Source organism: Micropterus dolomieu, linkage group LG21 (assembly GCF_021292245.1).
Source record: "Micropterus dolomieu isolate WLL.071019.BEF.003 ecotype Adirondacks linkage group LG21, ASM2129224v1, whole genome shotgun sequence".
NCBI classification, from domain to species: Eukaryota; Metazoa; Chordata; class Actinopteri; order Centrarchiformes; family Centrarchidae; genus Micropterus; species Micropterus dolomieu.
The window spans coordinates 26,082,135-26,104,822 of record NC_060170.1 but is presented as its reverse complement, the minus strand read 5'-3'; the positions used below and the strand labels follow the sequence as shown (position 1 = coordinate 26,104,822).

Genomic DNA, 22,688 nt, shown 5'->3' with positions numbered 1-22,688 from the left:
TTCCAAGTGCCATTCAACATTCTCTTCCTCCTTTTGTTGGGTAGTGTTGAGCCCCAACTATTTAAGCTCACCTCCTACCTACCCAGAGCTTTGTTCCTGCTCCTCTGCAGGCCAGTAATGAGCCAACCGCCACAAAACCGCTAGGAAATTAATGACTCATTACGGACGGGGCCTAGACCACTCCACAGCCTCTCCTCTCCTCCCCTGCTCCACCCCACATGCCCGCATGTAATCCTCTCTCTGCCCCTCTTTCTCTCTCTTACTCTCATCCCTTTAGCCCATACAGAAAGACCCTAACACCTCCCTATCAATTAGAGCCTATTACAGGGCTCCCATGCTAGCAGGGCAAAGAAAGAAGGCCTTCACAGCTCAAGAGTGTGTGCAGGAGAGATTGGGAGGGTTGAATGAGGTGCCTTAAGGTGCTCCTTTCACACCCTTGCCCTTATCCATTATGCCAGTCTGTAGAGCCCCCTAGGAGAAACGTGCAGCCCCCCAAAAGACTTAGGGATGAAAATAAGTCAAGGGAGGGATTCTTGGTCACACCTTTTCACTTTTCCTTCCACTCCAGCGTAAAATTATATCATAACTAGTCCTTAAAGCAACATGGTCACTGTGCTCTTACTTTAAATGGATAGTTAGAAAAAGACGAGCTCTAAATAATATGCATTAATCATACCATCTGTGTCTGTTTTTATGGACGGACAGACCGAGACAGATATTAACAAGATAAAGCAAATGGTGGACAAGCACCTACACATGAAAATTCATGTGGTTATTGATTTCTTTTTGTTACACTCCCTTTACCCTCCATTGCATTCCCCCAGGCAATACCTTCTTATTCATGTCACTGTTGGTCTTTGTTCAGAGCAAAATATACTGTTCTACATTGCCAGCATTTTAGAATATCTTTCCTTTTTTTCCCTGATAGGATATGTATCAGCTTTTCATTCAAGCATGCTATGTTCATTGGCTTTTGAAGCTATGGTGCATTCCAAGGCAATCCCTCCGAGAGTGAATGGGTAAGATCACATGGGTTTGAGGTGGTTTAGAATGGCAAATCCTGCTGAAAGTGTCATTTCCAGTCGGAGACATCAATTTGGTGTGTGAAACAGGGCCCCAGGAGAGCCCGATAGCCTCGGAGATTCCTGACAAGAGCAAAGGGCCTGGGGATCAACTCAAACTCACCTGGATGAGACGGGAATTTCACAAAGCGCTTCAAATACATGGAGCAAAGTGAGAGAGAAGCAAGAGCGGAAGAAACATGATCGACAACCCAGGAAAAAAAGTGCAGGGAGAATCTATAAAGAGAGGACATACTTAATATCACTTCAGCGGTATATGATGAGGCTTTGTACAGAATACAGCAAGTTATAGTAATGCCATTAGACTTATTTGTTGGAACAAACAAATCATGATTTACATTTTACATTACATTTTATTTATTTAGCTGACGCTTTTATCCAAAGCGACTTACAATTGCTATATATTAGAGGTTGCACGCCTCTGGAGCAACTTGGGGTTAAGTGTCTTGCTCAGCGACACAGGCAAAAGGAAAAATCCCAGAGAAAGACTCTTACGTGCACTACTAAAGCACATCAGGTTAGAAGTGAGGTAACTACTTGTCCTTTTTGACTTTCATACTACTGTATACAGTAGGTGTTTGCATTAGTAAAAATTACACAAAACAGGAGTTGATCAATCACCTCCATCTGGGGAGGATTATCTAAGCACATAAGTATGGTTAATAGGAAGATATTAAAACACTGACATGCACAAATTAAAAATGTAAATTATTGGCAGCATTATTTCTGGCCAAACATTTTGGTAACTGTAAAACAGTGTACAAAAGCAGTGGTATTAACTCTAATATAAAGCCTCAATTAGCAAAAGTGAGAGCAAAATGGCTGATAATTATTGCGCCAGCTCATTAGACTTGTTTTGACACTAAAACCACTTAAATCACTACACAGTCATACACACAAGCACAGATGCAAATACACACATGCAGATGTTAAGAGTTTATTCCCATCATAATGAGGCAGACACTGTACAGGTTGGGTTTTACTTGTTTAGATGAAAAACTAAACACTTCAAACTAGATTTAATAGGGTCTTACCATCACATGAGCAATTTATAAATGTGTCTATGGATGGTAAATTTAACGAACTGATACCTTGTACAAAAATGAATAGCAAAGGATGGTCATGCAGTGCATTATAGTACACCATAGATCTAGTTAAAGACACACAATTGCATGTGTTTCAACAGTTTTTTTTTAACTTCACAAAAGGCAGAACGAGGCCAACTCAAAAAGCTCATCTAGTTTTGAGTTTCAACAAGGTCTCAGTATAGAAAACAATAATACAGAAGTTAATTACAAAGTCATTCAACTTTAGAAGACATAACCTGAGTAAAGCAAACAGGATAACACTGTTGACTCTGAATATATCATGTATGAAATGGTGAAGAGCACAAAAGCAAGACAATCCTCTGCTGTGCCAGCTATACATCTTGGCTAATAATGATACAGACTCCAAAGGAATAAAATCCTTGGGGCCGGCCATGAAAGTTTAAGATTCAATGCGGTAAAATACAATGTGCCATAAAATATTAATGTGTGTGGTAAAATTATGCTGGTGGTAATATTTTAGATTGCTGCTGTCTGTAAAAGAGGCATATCTGTATTTATTTACAAGCAGGGGTAGTGGATGGGGGGCTTTGTTTGAAGCCACGTTTATGAATATCGACTCAGGCTCCTAGGTAAGTGGCTATAAATCTGAGAGAGGATCTTTGTAAAGTTCCCTTGGAGGACATAACTTCAGGTCTAACCGCCTCCTTCCTTCACTTGACTTTTAAACATTTAGATGTAGCCCGGCCAACTGCATTTAGAGCAGCTTCTAAATTATGAAGGGTTCCATTTTGAGAGTCCAAGAGTTAACCAATCAAAGTTGATAAACTGTGGCAATAGATTTCTTTAGGATAGAAACAGAGGTGTGTTGGGCCCTTGATCTAGAGTGTTTGAGTTTGGGGAATACTGAAATGGATCTCTGTACATGCTATCTGCTATGTTCCAGATGTTGCTTTGGATGTACTCAGAGGAAGATGCCCTTATACCCATACGATCCACAACATACACCCACACTCCTTGAAATATACTTACACCAGATCCGGTGCTACACTTTTCATTATTTTCCAAGTAGGCATATAGTATTTAACTTTTAAGCCCAATCTTTCTATGCTCTCTCTTTGGGTATGATGATGAAAAGGGTGAACAACTTGAAGCAGAGAGCATGACCTGTGCTAATGAGAGCATTCCTTGTTGATCAAAACGCTCATGTATCTCATATCACCTTAGGCTATCGAGACCAGCTGGAAGAGTTCTGTCCACACTGGATGAACCTTTCTCGGGTGACTCATTCACACCTTCTTTTCCTTTTTTTCTCTGCACTGCATGTTTGACATGTTTATCTATTTATTTTGGTTCAAGGTTCTGAAGTTCAGATCACAGGGGTGATTGCATTAGTAATGGTGGTGCGGTTGGCTGACTGTGAGATGACGGACACAGAGGTCTGTATCCCCCGGCTACGATGATCACATATGAGCCAGGATTAAGAGAACTGATTTCTTTCCTGGTTGAGTTCAAAGGGCTCAATCAAAGTGCTTCACTGCTGAACTCTTGCGCCCCAGCCCCCCACTTTAAATGCACAAGTGGTGATAAGGTTGAGCCATGAGAAAACACTGTTTTTGGTTTTTCTGCCTGGTGATGTACAGAGCAACAGTTGATGTCACCATGCACTAATAAATAAGCTGGAAGGCTGCATTGATCCAACCATCTAATTCCAAGAAAATAGCTTCCTCCTGAGCTAAACTGGAGAAAATTGACAACCCCTCAACCCTCCACCCTTCCAATTCAAGCCCCATCTCTTTCTCTTTTATTCCCTTGTCTTTCTTTCTTCATTTCTTCCCATTTCCATTGCTTTCTCCCCAGTGCTTTCTCAGGGCTAATCTAGCAGCCTCTACGTTTACGTAGACCCCAGCAATCTCTCCCGCGCCATTCTGTCCCTGACATTAGCTGACACTAGGTATCAGTTCACACCCTCAACACACAGAGAGAGGTGCTAAACAAGAACTTCAGGACATGTCACAGCACACTTAAAGGGTTTCTCAGTGATACAGAAGGACTGAATAGAGCATGTTCACTCAGTAACACACATAAGGCATACCGTACATGATCAATTCTACTTGTCTTGGCTTTAAAATAGTACAATAAATAATTATATGTTTTAATTTAAAATATAGTATAACCCATTACATTTGGCTTTTTTTTATCCAAATGTAATACTCACTATCATAAGCCTCTCTTGGTACTGAAGAAATAAATACTTCCTCTTCTGCAATTTAAACCTCTTTTTCTTTTTTTTTTTCTGAGAGACCATGTGTGTTTGCAGTTATGGTGGTTATAGTGTGCTTCTGAGATCTAATGCAATTATGCTATGTTCAGTGTTTAATCAGTCTTGATTACCTGTCGAATGCGGCAAATAGGCACCCTCCTGGCTCTTGGAGACATGAAGGTTTGAGTTGTAGTAATTAAAAGTGATGCAGAAATGACAGAAAGATGCTAAACAAATTATAAAATTGCAAAAAAGCAAACAAAAAAGTAGATTCTGTTCTCATACACAAACAGACCAACCCTGTGATCTATTTCTTAGAATATTGTCAATTGTAAGATTTTTTTTTAAATTTATTTCTTATCTGGTTTGTCAAGCAATGATACGCAAAGCAGTTTTCATCTTCAGGATTCAAACCATGTTTGCCAATTCATAGATTTTCATACATACAACCTGAACCCACCTGAACATACTGTAGTGGCTCTCTAGACATAAGGACCCATGGGTAGATGTTCAACAGTTCAAGTCTGTGACATAAGAAAACTGTTCATTGCTTGGTTCATTAGCCCTTCTGGCTGTTCTAACAGTTGTCGTGGTCGTTGGAGTCACTCGAGGCCAAGTCTAAACGACCGTCGTTTATATTTTCACATGAAGCCAAATTTGAGCGTTTCTTAACTCTCCTGGGAAGAGGACAGCCTTGTAAGTGTGGGATAAGTGGTGTCTTAGCCTTCCTCCTCTGGTGCCCCAGAGGAGGATGCCCTCTTTCACTCCTCTTTCAAACCATCTGTCTTCCTTGTCCAAAATATGTACATTGTTGTCAGTAGTAGTGGTTGTTTAGTTTTCCTAATATATAGGTCTGCACATTCCACACTGCATTGCATACACTCGACTGCTTTTTTGTTTGGGTGTGTTCGGGTGTGTGATCTTTAGGGTGGACCAGTATCTGTCTTACGGTCATTCAAACTTAGCCTCCCCCAAGGAGGGTTAAAATCAAGGGCAAGTGGACTTGGCTGAAGTCTCACTTAGCCTCACGTGACTCGACCAACCACAACGACTGTCGTTACAACAGCCAGGAGCACTAACAAACCAAGCAGTGCCCACACCTTGATAACAACCCTACAGAGGTTAAATGGCTGAGATTCCCTTCCATTCAGTCAGAACTGAAGAACTCCCTTGGGTGAGAGGTGCAACGTCTTCAAGTATCTTCAACCAAATCCAGTTGCCCATAATTTTAACCTTCCTTGGATTGCCCCGACTTTAACTGCTTAAAAAGTGGTCCATGTCTCCAAAGTTAGTGCAATCACACAGTGTATGTTTTTTCCTCCTCTCACTTCCTGTTTTTTGACTGAAAATCATGCAGAGCCCACACCACTTTAAGCCAGTATTTACAGTTACGATCTGGCTGTTGTTTTCCAAGGAGCAGAGCTGTGCTTTGCCTTTTTTTAAAATTCATTTAGCTGTAAGGCAGAGTGTGATAAGACAGAACGAAGACTTCCCTCATAACGAGGCACATGCCAAGTCTGACATAATCCAATCTGGTCCATTTTCATCAGCTTTTGTCTTGTGTTTTTTGCTTCTCTTTTGGACTTTCCTTTGGTTCCAACGATGGCTCAAAAACCTGAAATGACACAATTCGGTCGCACTTGTATGGCGGTAAGGCTGCAATCCAAACGGCTTTTCTGCAGAAAAATCCTTGAAGACCCACACACATTTAAATCTGGCCCTGGGGGCAACAGGCTTTAAACCACTGAGATAAAAAACCATCCAGGCCAAAAGCAAAAATATATATTTTAAGGGAGGGCTTACCATGGCAACAAAAAGGCATGTCAAACTTGTGGAAAGGAGGCATTCTGATTGAGGAGTAAACACAGACCAGTTTGCCCGTAGGAAAGCCTAGGAGAAGCTCTTCGCATATTAAGGGGCCCAGCCTCACACGTATACAGCAGAAAGAGAGACAATGACAGTAATAACAGGCGAGGAGTCAGGGTGCGGAAAAGACGGTTAAACGGTCATTTGTGAGAAGAAACGTAACAGGGCTTAATACAGGCTGCGCCATAGGCAGGGTCTTCCAGAAAGACAAAATGTCCGTAAGTGTGTTATTGGGCCTCAACAAGAAACATCTCTTCCGGTCCACTGGTCTGCAGTGAGTCAAAACATTAACCATTTACTAAGGAAGCTTATTTGCAATATCAACACCTGGTTTAACAGAGACTCCAGATGTTTCTCAGTAGTGTCAAATAACAGATACAGTACCACACAAAAATACTTACATTAAATAAGCAAAATGTTACAAGACAGGAGAATTGGTAATAGGTACTTTCAGGAATAAATGGAGGCAAAAGCAACCATAAACAGGTATGACAGAACACCACCAAAAAAGTAGTGGATATTTTGTCCATGTGTCTACATAAAGAAATACTCTCTGGTAAATCTCAAACTCCTTTGCCTCAAATTAAAGACAGTAAGGAGAAATGAAGCGCCCCGCTGCTCTGTGCCATGCAGTGCCACCTTCATGGCGAGCTGTCAATACGCCATGTGGATATTTTCAATCCTCAATAACATCTGACGACAGCAAAACAAATTCAACAGAGAAGTGAAGGATGGAAGAAAAGAAAGAGTGGGATTCTCACAAATCAAAACCTTTTCTATATTCTCTTTTTCTATTCACACTCATACCATGAATGCTTACATTTCCACTGTAAACACAATCAGTGCCGTGCAAGAATGATGAAACGCCATTACTTTTATTATAGCAGAAAATAACAAGCTCTCATGAAGGGATTGATTGTTTTTGAATCGTAGATCTTTGTAAGAGGAGTGTAAAGTAGAGCTAAGTCTCCATTATAGGACGCTGCTGCTACATTGCTTTTGATTTTCTGTCAACATCCCTCTTACCAACCAGGCACTGTATTTACTAAATGCAACAGGGCCAAGAAATGGATTGAATATATTGTTCGTCTTCTGCAATCCAAATTGTGTCAACCGGTTGGAGGTATTGCAGGTCTTTTATTCTGTGTGTCTCACTCTGCCAATGTTTATAGATACTGTAGGACTCTTCTGAATAGTTGACTGCACAATATGGGTGTAGTTACTGTAACAAAACCAAACATAAATTAACCGTGAACCATGCAAGCAGGCAACTCACTCCTGCAAAGCTCTTTTTTCCCTCTGATGTGAGGATTATACACAGAAAAAGGAGTCCCAATCTGACTGAAAACTGTTCCCCAAACATGTCCCTACACAAATCAATGCCTGTTTAATAAACATCTTTGTGTTGTTTCAATTTGTAAGTCTCATGTTTTACTGGTTTAACAGCCAAACAGTGTTTTACGATGGTAATAATTATTGAAATATTTAACAAATTTATTGCATAAAATACAACTTTGAAAAGCTGACAAGCATGGTGTATTATAATAATGTTTATAATAAAATTGAAGGTGGTATTATATTTAAAAACCCTGTTCCATCTATTTACAAGAATATATTAATTTAATTTTCAAACACATGGCTAATATTACAATTCTACAACATTGTAGCCTATATTACAGTGGTGAAGATTTAAAAAGGCGCATTACCAACAGGGTTCATTCAGACGGTCTCTCCTCAACTTCCACCACACACTTCAAAAAACATATGTGCACACATACAGTATATACACTTAGCTATATGCAAACACATACACACTGCCACATAAACACATACAACTTGCATCCTTCTCTGGTGGCAGTATATACCTTTAGTCGCTCTGTTGCCCTACCCCACTGTCTATTATAAGTCAGTCATCTGCACCCTTCCCCTCTCACTCAAGTCATGGCCCCTCTGTCCCCTCTAAGTACCCCAATAAATTCAAATGTAATGCTCCTAAATGAGATCACTTACATGTGCCATTTCTCTTCAACCATATTTATCATCTAACACTTTGGCCTTCATTAACAAATGGCACTCAAGGGGGTGGTGGTAGTGGGTGATTCCTCATCCCTGCCGCGGGAGGGGGGGGGGAGCAAGAGAGAGAGAGAGAGAAGGCTCTTACAAATGACAAATTGAACTGGGTGTGGGTTAACACTTCACGTTATGACGTAAGACTTAGTACGACGTCGCTAAGTGTGTCATGAGGTCAACTAAATTACTGGCCAACAGATCAGAACAGATACTGTAAGCAAAAGTAACAAAGGCAAAGCAACAGACCGTTTTTCTGTCTTGACATTCAAATAATTTTGTTTGCATAATTTAAATATAACGTGTAAACACAGTTTCCGCCACCCAGGATGCCAAGGATACAAAGACGACTCATCTCTGTTCAACAAAGTTCGAAATCATTATTTCAACCTGAAGCATCACAGTATTACGCACACACACGGGCGCACACACAATCCCTCCTTCATAAAACTATCAAACACTAAATGTAATAATCCAGAGGCCACCCACTGTCCAATAAGCATCAGCCAACTAGTTTGGCATTTACTTCGGTGGGTTTAATTGGCTGTCGTCTCCAACATTGTGTAAAGCAGTGGGGTGCATTTGCATGGGACTATTCCTGTAATATTACATACTGTAAGGTTAAGTCTACCTATTGTAAAATTTATAGTCCAACTATTCTTCGCTCTGGCACTCACTCCTCATCTGCATTGGCAAAGAATATGTTCAGTTTACCTATTAATTATCACAACAATGGAAAGATGCACAAAGCAAGGGTAACCCCTTTTTTATTTCCTTTAATAAACATTTTAAAACAGCTTCATTATAATAATGTATTTTGATTAACGATGTTTACCACAGTGCTGGTAGTGAAAATTGCTTTCCCATAAATTAAACCTATAAAAGTTAGTTGATGAATTATTGCCTAAATGTTAAATGTTAGAGTCTAATTCATTCACAGCAGCTCCACTCTGTACAGTATCTACAAAATCTACATATTCATAGACTAATAAACATAATGAATTAATTTGATTCACCAACAACTATTCTTTTTTTATTCATTTTCAAATATTCATTGTTTCAATTAGGACTAAATATCAATACAAAACATACATCTGCAAAAGCATGTTATGCAGTTATTGATTTTAGAAAATGTTGAAGTTTTACTCATGTACTTGTTGTTATGTTTAGATACAGCATGTAATCAGTTTAATGGAGCAACTTGAAGTCTTACAAGTCTTTACATATGTGATGCATGAATGCATGTAATATATACACACATACATACCATAAATATGAATGAATTTATTGGTAATTACTGATTAATTAATAATCCATGATTCATTAACTATTTTAAAATATTTTTTATGTTTTATTTTATGTTTTTTTCCTCTTAGGAGCAACAGCTTCTAACTGCATGATGTAATCTAATAATTAACATTTTACATTAAAATGTATTTACATCAGATTTGCATTTAAAGATTTACTATAATAGAGAATCTCTAAAACCAAGTCAGTTGTACTTTATCTTTATCAGAAGTCACAGTGAAGTACATCAGTTCCAAAACTAGCCAAAACAACAGAATGACATCCTGAGTGGTTAGAGATGTGGATACTAGTCGGTTGTAAGAAACAACTTTTCAGAATGATGTCACTCATAATATGCCATACTAAGAAGTGTAAGAGTGTATAAGAGTGTAAAAGAAAATGCTGATATACAGACACAATGCAGGTTCACATGTGGAAATCAATTTGTATGTTGTTTTCTTTATTCGAATTACATTAGAAGAACATAAACACATTTTTATCATAGCCACTTTCAGTTCTTCTCTGATAACTACTTGTTCATGCTGATTTCCAATTATGCTTTGTGTGTCTCTTGTATTTAACAGAGCAAAAGGCTGTGTACCCTCAAGGTAAATTTACCATCTCTCTCAAAAAATACAAAAAAAGCAGGAAAAAGGGGGACGCTTTGTGGGGCAAGTCTAACATTTTAACATCTCTGCGTTTCATCTAAATCACTGACAACAAAATAGCCTCTAGCATGATTCGCTCTCTCTCCCTCAAAGTTAACTATGACATCTGGCATGGGCTCTGAACACCATGACAACAGACACCACGGCAGCATACAACTGTAGTGCAAGCAAGGAGACAGTGAGAAAGAGAGGGGGAGTCACACAGCTTGTTAATGGGGGAGAATGCAATGTAAAGAGATCAGTAATTACCATTATTTAAACAACTCCCAATAACAAGTGGATTATGTAGAGCCTAGCTATTGTGAGGACAAGCGTCGCTCTGATGTTTCTGATGCAAATCCCCCCCCCCCCCAAGTTTCAAAATCTAGGAACCATTGTCTTGACAAGGAACATGTGCCGGTGATGGCAAATGTACAGTAAAATACATAATTGTGCTAAGCTAATAACTGAGGACAAACACTTGTTTTACAGTGAATATTTGTATGCATTATTCATTTAAGCATAAAGGATCCAGAGAAGATGGTACATGAGCCCCTCTGTGTGCCCCGAGGCTATTGTCATGGTGGGCATAATGGGAAGGGATTGTAGTGCAAATGTTGTCATCTGTATATCCTAATGCTGCAATTTAGGATGGAACTTAGGATGGAATCATGACGAGCAGTCAGAAATGATGCGCAGATGAAGACAGAAGGACAGAGTGACAGAAAGAGAGAAAGGAGGGAGACAGTCTTGTCTTTGGTGAAGTGAGGGTGGTGTGGCAGGTAATACTCTGGCCACTGCCACTCACTTTCCCAATCAGGCAGAAATTATAATTTTAATAGACATTCAATTAGATTCATTATTTCACATTTCTTCCTCGTGTCGGTCAAGACCCCTCTCCATTCAGATTTATCTCCGAAACACATTTTTGTTCAGGCAAAACGATGGATTGACAATGCAAGGGAAGAGGGAAGTCAATTTCGCTTGATGTCACTGACGGCTTAGCATGTAATTACTGTCACACATGCACAATAGCAGTACTCAGAGAAGTGCAAGGACAATCAATTTAGTTTTCAGGAGTGCAACTTAAGGATAAGTACATAACTTTGTTTGAAAGAATAAGAGTGGAGGTTGTTTAAATATGAATATATATATATATATATATATATATATGGTGTTTTGGAAGGTTTTCCCTCTGCCTGGAATCAATTGTCCAGCAGCACCCTCTTGTGGAGCCTAAGTAAAATGCAAACTATGTTCAGCACTGCAGCCTCTCTGTGCTTCCTTTTCCCCTCTGCATCCTGCTGCAGCACTCCTCCTCTGGCTGGATCTTCCCTCCAGCCTCTTCCTGTCGGAGACGCCCAGCCACTTCCCCTGTTCTCGTACATTGCGCTTTGGTCTGTGTTTCTCGCCCAGGCCTGGCGCGATCTCAGTGACCTTTTAGTCAAATATTTAGATGGTCGATTTCAACCCCTTTAAGGAACTGCCTCACAGCCTCCCCTCATAAAGAAATCGATGGGATGAGTTCAAATGCCAGTGAAAATGTTCAAACATAAACAGGTTCATTGGGAGGCTATGGGGAGGAGTGTTGGCAGAGATAGGAGTGTTGGTAGAAGGACGTAGTGGGGTGGCCGTGGGGTGGTCAGGGTGGTGGGGGGCTGATGCAAATGTATGCACAACCATGGAGCAGCTATGCATATGGGTAGAGAGGGATTACACAGAGGGATGAGCAGGGATACTGAGAGGGTTTAAAAAGAGGGTCAATGCTCGGGACATAGTGAGGCAAGGCGGGGCATTTATGTTTACCAATGGAGGAGAGAAGAACAGAGCAGAGGAGAGGAGCAGAATGTATTTGGTACATCATGGCGAAAATGGGCTTTGCCTCTTGTGCTAAACAGAGTGACCTCTAGTTGGGGCCTTGGGGCAAGAGGGTGTGGAGGGGCTAGAGTAGTTAGAGCAGCCTACCCTCACTGTTCCCTTCAGGGAGCGACACTGCACCAAATAGCATGGACAAACCAGGGCATTAATATCCTCACACTAACCCCCTGACAATACCCCATTATGTATGTACGCCTCTGTGCATTACACACCTTGAACTAGAAACAATCGCGCCCTTTTTCTTTCTTTCCCCTTAGCACTTGAACCACAGCCAAGAATTGCAGTGAGCAGATTTTATTATATATTTTTTTTATTTCATAGGCAAAAGAGGGGTGTGCAGAAGCATACACACACACACACACACAAACACTACTGAACACCTTCACTGTGTTCTTTACATAATCAGTTACCTTGTGACACCTACCTTTGCTGCAAATGACTGTTTGCCTTTTATTCTGCTCTGTGTTTTCTCTCTATCTCTCCCTTCCAGCCATGTGTATCATCTATAATTACAATTCACACTGATTCAAGCCCGCCATGCGAAAACCCAGCCTACAGTATAAAATAAGAAAGCAGCTTGTAAGGTGCAAAGGGGGTACATGACAACCAAGACACAAGGGAGGGGGGTAAAGAAAAAAAATATATAAACACAAGCTCTGGCCGTGGGGTAACAGCATCAGCACAGCATTATGATGTTTCTAAATGGGGAGCGTGTCTTGTGACACGGGTCCCTGTCCAGATATCGATTCCTCCTGTGGCTGCAACACTAACAGCAGCAGAGAGCCATTGAACTTTAAAGCAAATAGTCCTTCTCCCCCGCTCAGCGTCCTCTCACAGGCGATCAATACAGGTCGGCCCAGCACGGCTAACACCTCTATCTGGAATAATGGCGTTCCTCCAATAGTTACTGACCAGGAAGCAATAGAGACAGACTAGAACTGGTTGGGAAAGGGGTTTCAAAAATGGAGAAAAATATGAGGTTCAAACATCCACATTATAATATAAAAATAAAAATAAACCGAGTAATACCTGCTAAACTAAGACGGAGACTGCGCTATTACTTAAACAGTATTCTTTAAATGAGGGATTAAAATAGCAATTCATCTATAAATGTCAAAATATTGAATTCAAATAACTACAATTTTTGTAATACAAAGACTAACAGCAAGCATTGAAATATTATGCTATTTCATGAGCAGCTCAGACAGCAGTAAAACCACTGATGCTTGGACACTCCCTGCCTATTGTCCTTTAACAATCTTCCATTTACTTGCCCGCTTAATAGGTAGAGTGGGCTGGGCGCCTGTTTGATCCCCATTAGCCCTGTATTAGCCACTGTGACCCTAATGTTTCCCACTTCATTACGCTGCTGCATGGAGGGAAGTGGAGATGATGGCCCTGAGAAGAGAGGAAGGCCGAGGGGTTCAGCATGGCTGGGCAGAGATCAAGTGTGAACGGAGAGAAACGCCCATCGCCCATTCTGGATCACCCTGGAACCTCTCAGGACCCCCAAAGGGAAACACCCTGTATTCACCTCAGCCATGTCCAACACACTGCCAAAACATGATATGAACTGCCCTCATCATGTACAACACATGTTATCATAATGGAGCTATCGATGCATGTATGTACAATTTACTTATGTGGCCAAGAAACAACCCCTGTAAAATCCAAACTGTCAGCAAATAAGTACTGTGGATCTTGAAGTTGTTCACAGTAAAAGTAAAGAAAATATATCTTTTTTATGAGCCAGACAATACCAAAGAAAATCCATTCTTTACTCTTTTTGGGTGTCACACAATAACTGTACGTGGATATTTTTGAAATTAAATGCTGTTGGACCAGACACAGGCTGTGCAAACGTTTCTCCATCATACTCTGTTTAAGGGTATTACTGTAAAACAGGCAACTTGGTAATAGCAGGGTTCAAAGTAAATTGCAAAAAAATAATGCAGTTTTTCCAGCTGAAATCATCTGATCCCTTCCATGTCTGAATCAGCTTCAGCTGTAAGCCAGATCGCTGAGGAGGAACACAAAGGGGAAACGCAGAGCGAGAAAAAAAGCAAAAGAGAGAATGTGCAAAAGAAGACAGACAGGAAAAGAAGAAATGTGAGAAAATGCAGCAGAGTGCAAAGTGTTTAAATATGGCTGATGTCAGAAGTCAGAGGAAGACAGTTGTTGGCATCAGGAGTCAGGAGTAGCAAATCATGTGGCCAAGGCACAGGCCACTCTGAACATGGAATGTGACAGAAGCCTCAAATATGGCGGCACTGGAACTCAAAAATCTCTTGGCTCATGGTTTCTGCAGCAGCAAGCTACTGTGTAGGGAAGTGCTGACTGCTGACTGGAGGAACTTCACTTCTCACTGAGGATCAGAAGGAGATCTATCGTGACAAAAAGTCCCTCATTAAAGTCTCAGGCAGACTGTGACCAAGATTACAGCAAACCTGTTTGTTAGCAAGTATATGCATTCATCTAGGCAGGCAAGAGCCTAGGTGAAAATAATTTCTCAACTTTGCTAACTCTTCATAGCATTGCACTGTACACAGTATAATACACAATTTCCATAGTTTCCAGAATATCTGCACGCAAGCACACACAAAGCTCACATTCCTCAGAACATAAAAGGTCTGATTAAGTGATATGTCACCCACAAAAATGAAGAGCATATTTGAATTTCAAAAGGATAGCTCCCAAGGTTCAGCCTTCCCAGTTCTTAATTGTGTCTTAACTGCTCTATCCTATTTTAATGGGTAGAGGTGGTCCTCTATATGAACTCCATTAGCCCAGTATTAGCCATAGTGGCCGTAATGGTCCCCACTTCATTACTCTGTTGCTGGGAGAGACGAGATGATGGCCTAGAGAACAGATGAAGGCCGGGAGGTTCAGCATGGCTAGGCAGAGCTCAAGTGTGAACAGAGGAAACGCCCCTTTGCCCATTCTACAAGTCCAAATTCTGTCTGAGACCTCAAGACGGGTACCAGCCTGCATTCAACATATCCCTGCCCGAAACAGATCCCTCGCACAAAAGGATCAGCAGTTATGAATAACTCTTTTGCTAGTAACCACTCCCCTCTCACGCATCAGGAAACTTTAGGAGCAAATGAATGGCTCATGTCAAGAGATAGCACTAAAGCTACAGACTGTGATCCCTTTATATCCATCTATATACATTCGCATCACAGAGAACTTTTTCAAAGGACCTGTACCTAAATACTCCAACATGTGCTTGGTACGCTACAGTTTTTGTTAATGACCCCTCCCCTCCTGTTTTTCTTGTAATTCCCAAAGTTATTAGGTCCAATTGCATTAATTGCTGTGAGGAGTGGCCATAGGGCATCTGTAACAGGCTGCCTTTGACAGCAGTCAACTGGGTGTGTGGAGAACTCAGAAACAAGTGGCACTGTCCTACAGTTGAACCCAGGAACTGCTCTTACACGTCTCACCTTTCATCCCATGACCCCATTATTTCTCCTTCCATAGAAACATCACCAAACAGAACATGTTTGATTGCCCTCGCCCTCCGATTTCTCTCCCTCTCATAATGTTATCTTAAGAAATGTGGAAACGATTGAACCTCCATTTGATTTTGGCGGCCGAAATGACTACCATATTGGCGTCCCCCATGAATGTGTGTGTGTGTGTGTGTGTGTGTGTGTGTGTGTGTGTGTGTGTGTGTGTGTGTGTGTGTGTGTGCGTGAGAGGAGTTCCCCCAAGAGATTAAACTGAGAGATTCCAGGGGTTGTGTGATCCAGTTCCTCTCATCATGGCAAATTGACCGTGTGCACTTGACGGCCAGCTGAGTAATCTCCCGACACGTCGGATTTAACACACCACTCTGCAATCACCGAAAGAAAAATAACTTTGGGGAAGAAAAGTCATAAATAACCTGGCAGAGAAGGGGCTTCACTTTCTACTTGCCCTCTGAACCTGGTTGAGAAAACAGTCAATAAGAGCCACATGATTTTCACTGGACTTATCAGGATGCAATCATTAGCAGAGCCATTACATGCCCCAGAGTGTAATACTAACCAAGAATGCTCAAAATGGTCAATAGAAGAAACTAGTTACTTTTGGCAATAAGAGCTACAAGGGACATTTCAGGTCTGGGGGGGTTGTTATTGATAAATAATGTAATGAAAGATCAAATCATCAACAGTATATAATTGATGCAAATTCATGACAATTTAAACAAATTATGGAAACAAGCAAAAACAGCTGTGCTATAGAAAGGTTCTATTAGGGAACTAATGACAAGCACATACTATAGAGCAAAACGGATGCTTCCTCAGAAAAGAGTGCATAAGAATACGCCAGAGTACGAGAGACACAGTGAGACAGCGTCAAGAAAACACAGAATAAAAAATAGAGAAGAAAGACAGACAGTGCGGGAGATTGTCATTCCTCATTGTCGGTGTGAGCAGGAAGTGGTCTGAAGCCAGGAGGATGTAGGCCATGTTCTTTAGAAGGGTGGATTACACTTGGCTCTTGTATGACAGCGGACTTTTCATCACACAGCCACACTGAGCCACAACTGGCCTCCCAAATCTGTCACCAGACTCCATCAGAAGTGGCCCTCCAAATTGAAAAAGTCTGCTGCCATCAGAGGAGTATAAGGGGTGATATGTAGGCGTGGGGGAGATGGAGTCTGAAAATGTGTGCATGTGCGTGCACGTTTAGACCTGTCTAAGAGAGCATTTGTCTGTGTGTAACAGTGTGTCCTCAGAAGAGAGGTTTGGAGGAGCAGACAGAAGGGGTGGGAGAGAGTGAGAGAGGGAAGGAGGGCAGTTGAAGGGTTTAGGGGGAAAAATGTGGTCATCAATTGCTGGCAGCAGATCCAGGGAGAAGATTATTGGACGGTAACCCAGCGGCAGATGTCTGATGAGTGTCTATTAACCTGCTTCCTACATCTCGTAGGCCGTGTTGCTGATGAATTCAGACCAGGAGGCCTTGTCCCGCCCAATAGGAGGGGCCAGTAATCCCTCTCCAGGAAATAGCTGCCAGAGACCTTAGGACCCAATTGGCTGTGCTGCCCTGGCACGGCTAACCGTAGAGGGATACTATTGAGGAGATATGAGTCAACCCCTGCTGCTTCCCGTCCATTGCTATACTATCATCGTATCACTCTCCTCTTTTATTCATCGTTTAGTTTTCATTCTCCTATCTTATTCCTGTGTGTTTACATCCATCCATTCACCCAGGGACCCCTTATTTGTCTATAAACTTACAGTTTCTCAGTGTCTTCTGTCCTTCCCTCTATCCGAGTGCAAATGCCTCTGTTGATACCTCCCATCCTTGCTTTAACCCAGTCGACCTGAAAGGCTACAATAAAATGACAGTCCGAACAGGCCTGGTCTTGTCTTGGCCACGCAGAGAAAATGGGGGCATTAGCTCACTGACACAGCAGCTGGAGGTACAACATCACTGTGACAAACCACAATCACTAGGGTCTTAGCTCTGGCTCATCTGAATCACACATATGAGGTCTAGATATGGAGCTACTTGACTAGGGTATGGCACAGTCCCTCTCCGTAGTTGCAACTGGTTCGGGTCCAACAAATTAATACACGGACACGGCAGTGTCTCGCGCCCACCTGCTCCCAATCACAGACTTCTACATGGATGTTCCCATAGTAGAGAGTGGTTGGGAATTCTCTAGGAAAGTCCCATCACTATTGTTCAATACATATTTGGTTAGCAACATCCTTTAAGCCAATGCAGTTTATATGGGCTGCAATTATCATTACTATCTGTAAATATATACCAAAAAAGTTGATCAGTAATGAGCTATGAACTGACACATTTCTCTAAAGGCTTGAAAATATGAGTTTGGCATCACCTGCCAACGATTCATTTTTCTGTCATCGCCTTTTGGACTTCCCTCCCATTCTCTCAGTGCAGAACAAAAGAAGACACTTCTGGAGTGAGGCCATGTGAACTAAAAATCATCTCCACCCAACCATCTAAACATGTTAGTTAGTTCCCATTAAACCTTTTTCACTAGTGGCCCACTAAACATGGCCCTGGACAACATGGCTGGCTTGAGGCAGTGTGTAGGGCAGGGGGAGGGTAGAAAGAGCTCAGGGTCTATGCTGCACATCTGTTCCTGTATTAAAGGCATATGGGCCGGGCCGGGCCAACTGCTCATGAGCATGCACGGACCCCCGTCCTGAGCCCAATCAGTGTTGATGGGGGTGATGTAATGGACCTGCTTTGGCCTCCCGTGTCCTCTCAAGCACAGTGCAACCGCACAGTCCTGCAAGTAGGCCTGACAACATGCCAGCTCGCTGTCAACACCTGCCCCTCAAACACTGGTGGGATGAAGGGACACATGCAGTGGAAGTGAAGGGATGGAGAGGGGGATGAAATGAGGTCTAAAAAGAGAAAGGGGTGACCTGTAGGAACATTGGATTCACAGGTGGCTGAAGAGAAAAGAAGGATAAATGGAGCAGAAAGGCATAGAGGAAGGAAGGAATTGTTGTTTATGAGACCCCTGCACCACTTATTATTTTAAACAGAAAAAAAACACTTAGCAGCTGGTTCCTCATATCAAATACACTTGATAAATATCATTTTAATGCAGTTCAGTTTTGAACACAGTAAATGTTGTAGCGCATTGTTTGCCAAAGCAAGCAATGCTGCGCAACTGAAAAAAGCATTTTAGTTTAGATTGTAAGAGCTGTTTAGTCAGTAATAATTGTCTACTTGTTTGTTTTAAGGCCAGACAGAGAAGGGGGGACACAGTACAGTGTTGTGTGTGTTGTCTGTGTGTAAATGTAATTGTGACTATTAGGTAATCAGGAAGAGGCCTGCTGCTCTAACCTCCCTCTGTCAGAAAATTAGGAGACTGTGGAACATGTCCCTTCCACATTTATCAGTGACACCACCATGCCTGGACCCCGCACAATTGTGTTTTCATCTGCACCCACAAACTACCATTCATCTTGGCGGTGGTGTAATGGAGGAGAAGTTATGGGAAGGGAACAGGATCAAGGGATTCTACGCTTTGGTGGACAAGTATGGCGGTGAGGAAAGGGTGGCCTGGATGCCTGACTTGGTTGACTGAGTGTCATCTCAGGGTGGGGGCTTGTGTGCAGCTTGGCTTCTCAGAAGAATAAGGTGTAGTCACTCTGTGGTGACCCAGGAGCTTGTCACAGGGGATGTAATGAGGTCAGATTACAGGCTAGTCCACAGACTGGCTGCAAAAGGTTGGCCCATAATCCCACAGTCATTAAAGGAATGCTTTGTTAAAAGTGGATGGAAGAGAGGAAAAAAGAAATGGAGAGAACGAAGCAGAGGGGGGAATATAAGAGGTGTGTGGGGGAACTCAATAACACTTGATTCGATATGAAAAGCCTCTTGTTGCCACCCAGGAGAAGCCCGGCAAGGAAGGATGTGAGGGAAGCCAGCCGAGAGACTCCTACAACCAGGAAACAAGACATGCCTTGTTCCGGGTTTAAGGAGCAAACAGATTAAGATGAATTGATGCAAGCTTAGTGACTTTGGAGAATGGGGGAGAAAAAACGCCCACAGATCAATAAGGCTTAGGAAGCAAGCAACCAAAGACGGAATCTCCACTCACATTCTGGGGGATAACACTCAATGAAGGAAAGGGTCTCAGATCTTATATATCCCTACTTTGTGTGGTTTAGATAAAAAAAGAGGTTTTGGTGTAGAATAACAGAATTAACACATCTTTAGAAAGAGGAAAAAATAAGATTGATGGTTTTCAGAAAAAAAAGGCATTTAAAATTTTCTCCAGCCCATTTTGTAGTGTGCTGGAAATCAGAAAATTATTTCTAAAAGTAATCAAGGCATAACACATTTAAAATCAGGAACAATGAAGCAATGTTTCACATTTTATATAGGCCTTTCATATGAATATTTTTTATAGAATTTACATTTCTGGGATTTGAAAAAGTAAGCGCTTGTACTAACTGTGTGCACTAAAACACACAAGGGGCTTAAAATAAAGCATATGCAGATCACACCAAAAGTCCTATTGCTAGCAAGCTAACATACATCCAGTGTCCCACAGTGCACTGTGACAGATCCGTGCCTAAGCCGGCCTGGCGGGGCCTGTGCCCTGATGTTTGCAGAGATCAGAGAGAATCATCTGGGTTAACATGGTAATTATACAGCAAAGCCCTGCTATCTCAGGCTGGATCTGATACTGTTTTTCTCCTCTCTACTCAGAGATCTCAGGCCTCCAGTCAGGAGGAGCGACAGCCGTCTTCCAGAGCTAATCCCTCAAGAGGTGTTCCACCACTGTCAACTTGATGAAAATAAACATGCTGTGAGTTCATGCATTTGATTACACAAATAAAAAGACTTGAGCATCAAAACCTGGTCTTAACCCCTTATGGCCCTATGTACTATCTAAGATTCACAGGATTCACTGAATGTCAAAATTTCTTTTCTGTGTCCCGAATTAATAGTAAATAGATTTGTCAGTAGTGTTTTTTTATTGTTGATAATTGTTTGATTGAATCAGATGAATTTAAAGCTGCACTGCATACACTGGTATAAGTCTGAAAAATGCATACATTGTGTTCATTTCTGTAATCAACTGTAAATTTATGCTCCTCCTTTTCCCTCTGTCATGTTAAGCTATTATGAAAATGCTGCTTATGTAAAATACCACAACACTTGGTGACCTCAATATCTGTTAAAAACTGACCCTATGGGTGTTCCTTGGCCTAGGTCAGGTGATTTGAACCCACCCAGTAGGCTGATTGAGTTACAATTTAAAAAAGGACAGCTGAGCTGATCCCTAGCTATTGAGACCATTGTCTGAAACAATTATGAAAAGGGCACCAAGAATAACAGCTGTTTTACATAATATGGTGAACTATGAAGACAATGTCATGTTGTTTTTCTGAAATAGGACATTTTAAATAAAATATAGCTGACCTTTGACAGTACGGATATTAGTATTTTCTTTGCCTCTCATGTGGTGTTAAAACACAACCTACTGCTGACCTTCAATCAATTTCAATTTTGAAAAATAACCTGAAATAATATTGCTTGACCTATAATACAAAGAATGATCAAATATAACAATAGAATCACTGTATTAATCCCAGTTTCAGTTAACCAAAAACCCTGCGTGGATGGAAGGAGCATGGCTGTGACTGTTATTTCCCAGTATGTTTGTTTATGTTTTTCTGTATTTATTGTGTTGTGTATTGCTTCTGTGACCGCAGGTGTGCCCTTTAACCCCAAAGTCATTAGCCTTTGCAGTCTGGGTCTATAAACTGCACCACGCTGGTGCAAAACACGTGCAAAGAAAGAGACAGACAGGGAGAGAGAGATGGAGAGAAACACAGAGAGCGGGAAGGGGAAGAAGGCTCCAGGGCCAATTACGGCCCAGAGAAAACAAAGGGCTATATTTCAATGATTCCTCCAGCTGTGCTGTTTATGAGCTGTGTGCTTAGTCTCTCTGTGACCTTCACCTCCACACTTGCCCTCTCTGAGGGAAAACAAGCTAAAATGGCCTGATTCTCAATCTTTCATTTCCCCTTGTTTTTCCACTATTTCTACTTTTTTTTCCTACAGTAGGTTGTTGAAAACATATTGTTTATTTGATTCAGTGTACTGTTAATATTTGTTATTTCATAGTTTTTCATGGCGTAGCACTTTTAGTGCTACATCAACATCCTATTGTGCCCTGTATGAAATAGCTTTAGATATAAAAGTAAGAAAAAATATGGACTAATCTTAGGCTTAATGGCAAGGTGTGTGTCATATGTAACCTTTATAACTTTGCTTGTCAGTCAATTCCCCCCACAGCACATACGCACACACGCACACCCATTACGGACCTCATAAGCAGGGTCTGGGTATCAGTCACTGTGGCCCTTTGACAGGTCTAACCTTCCCAAGCGGCAGAATACACCATCTTCACTGCAGTCCTATTGACCAAAGCAATAAGCCATTCTATATGGTGTATTAAAGTAATTTTCCACATGCTACCTCAGCATGATCCATTGTTCATGCAAGCTCCTGCTGACCATGAAGAGAGGTGGAAAGGGGAAAAAAAACTTCAATGTGCTCCAGGACCAAATTGCAACACTTTGCACGGTTTACATTATTTAAGGAATAAGTCCTCTCCTGGAAATGTTTTTTTCCCTTCCTGACTTAAAAGGTGTAGTCATTATCATGGTCACTCACAAGACAATTTTGGACTGTTAAAGGGAGACAGAGGTCCCAGAAATGGCTCCACACTTGGAAGCATATATCCTGACAACCCAGAGAGCGTGTTCCATTTACGTTCTCAATCCAGTCTCCCGTTTCATTCCCCTTAAATTTGCAAGCAAAAAAAAAAAGGAAAAGGAGGGGCTCTTTTGTTGGCAAGCAGTGGCTGTGTAATATGTTGAGGCCATCTGCGTAGTCCGGTGGCTGCTCTCCCCTGCTCCCTGTGTCAGAGGTGGTGTTGGAACCGCTGTGTACCTCACCCTTGCCTCTGCTGAAATCAGCTCCAGTCCGGGACCATGTGACAAATGATTCCAATCTAGGCTGAGCGCCCTTGACTTGACCCTGACCGCTGTAG

General features: G+C 41.6%; 1 protein-coding gene across 3 annotated transcripts in view; it reads right to left on the bottom strand.

Moving 5' to 3' along the window:
* Positions 1–22,688, bottom strand: part of LOC123960804 (probable E3 ubiquitin-protein ligase HERC2) — a 313,987-nt gene that overhangs the window by 193,490 nt on the left and 97,809 nt on the right. The window lies entirely within an intron of this gene.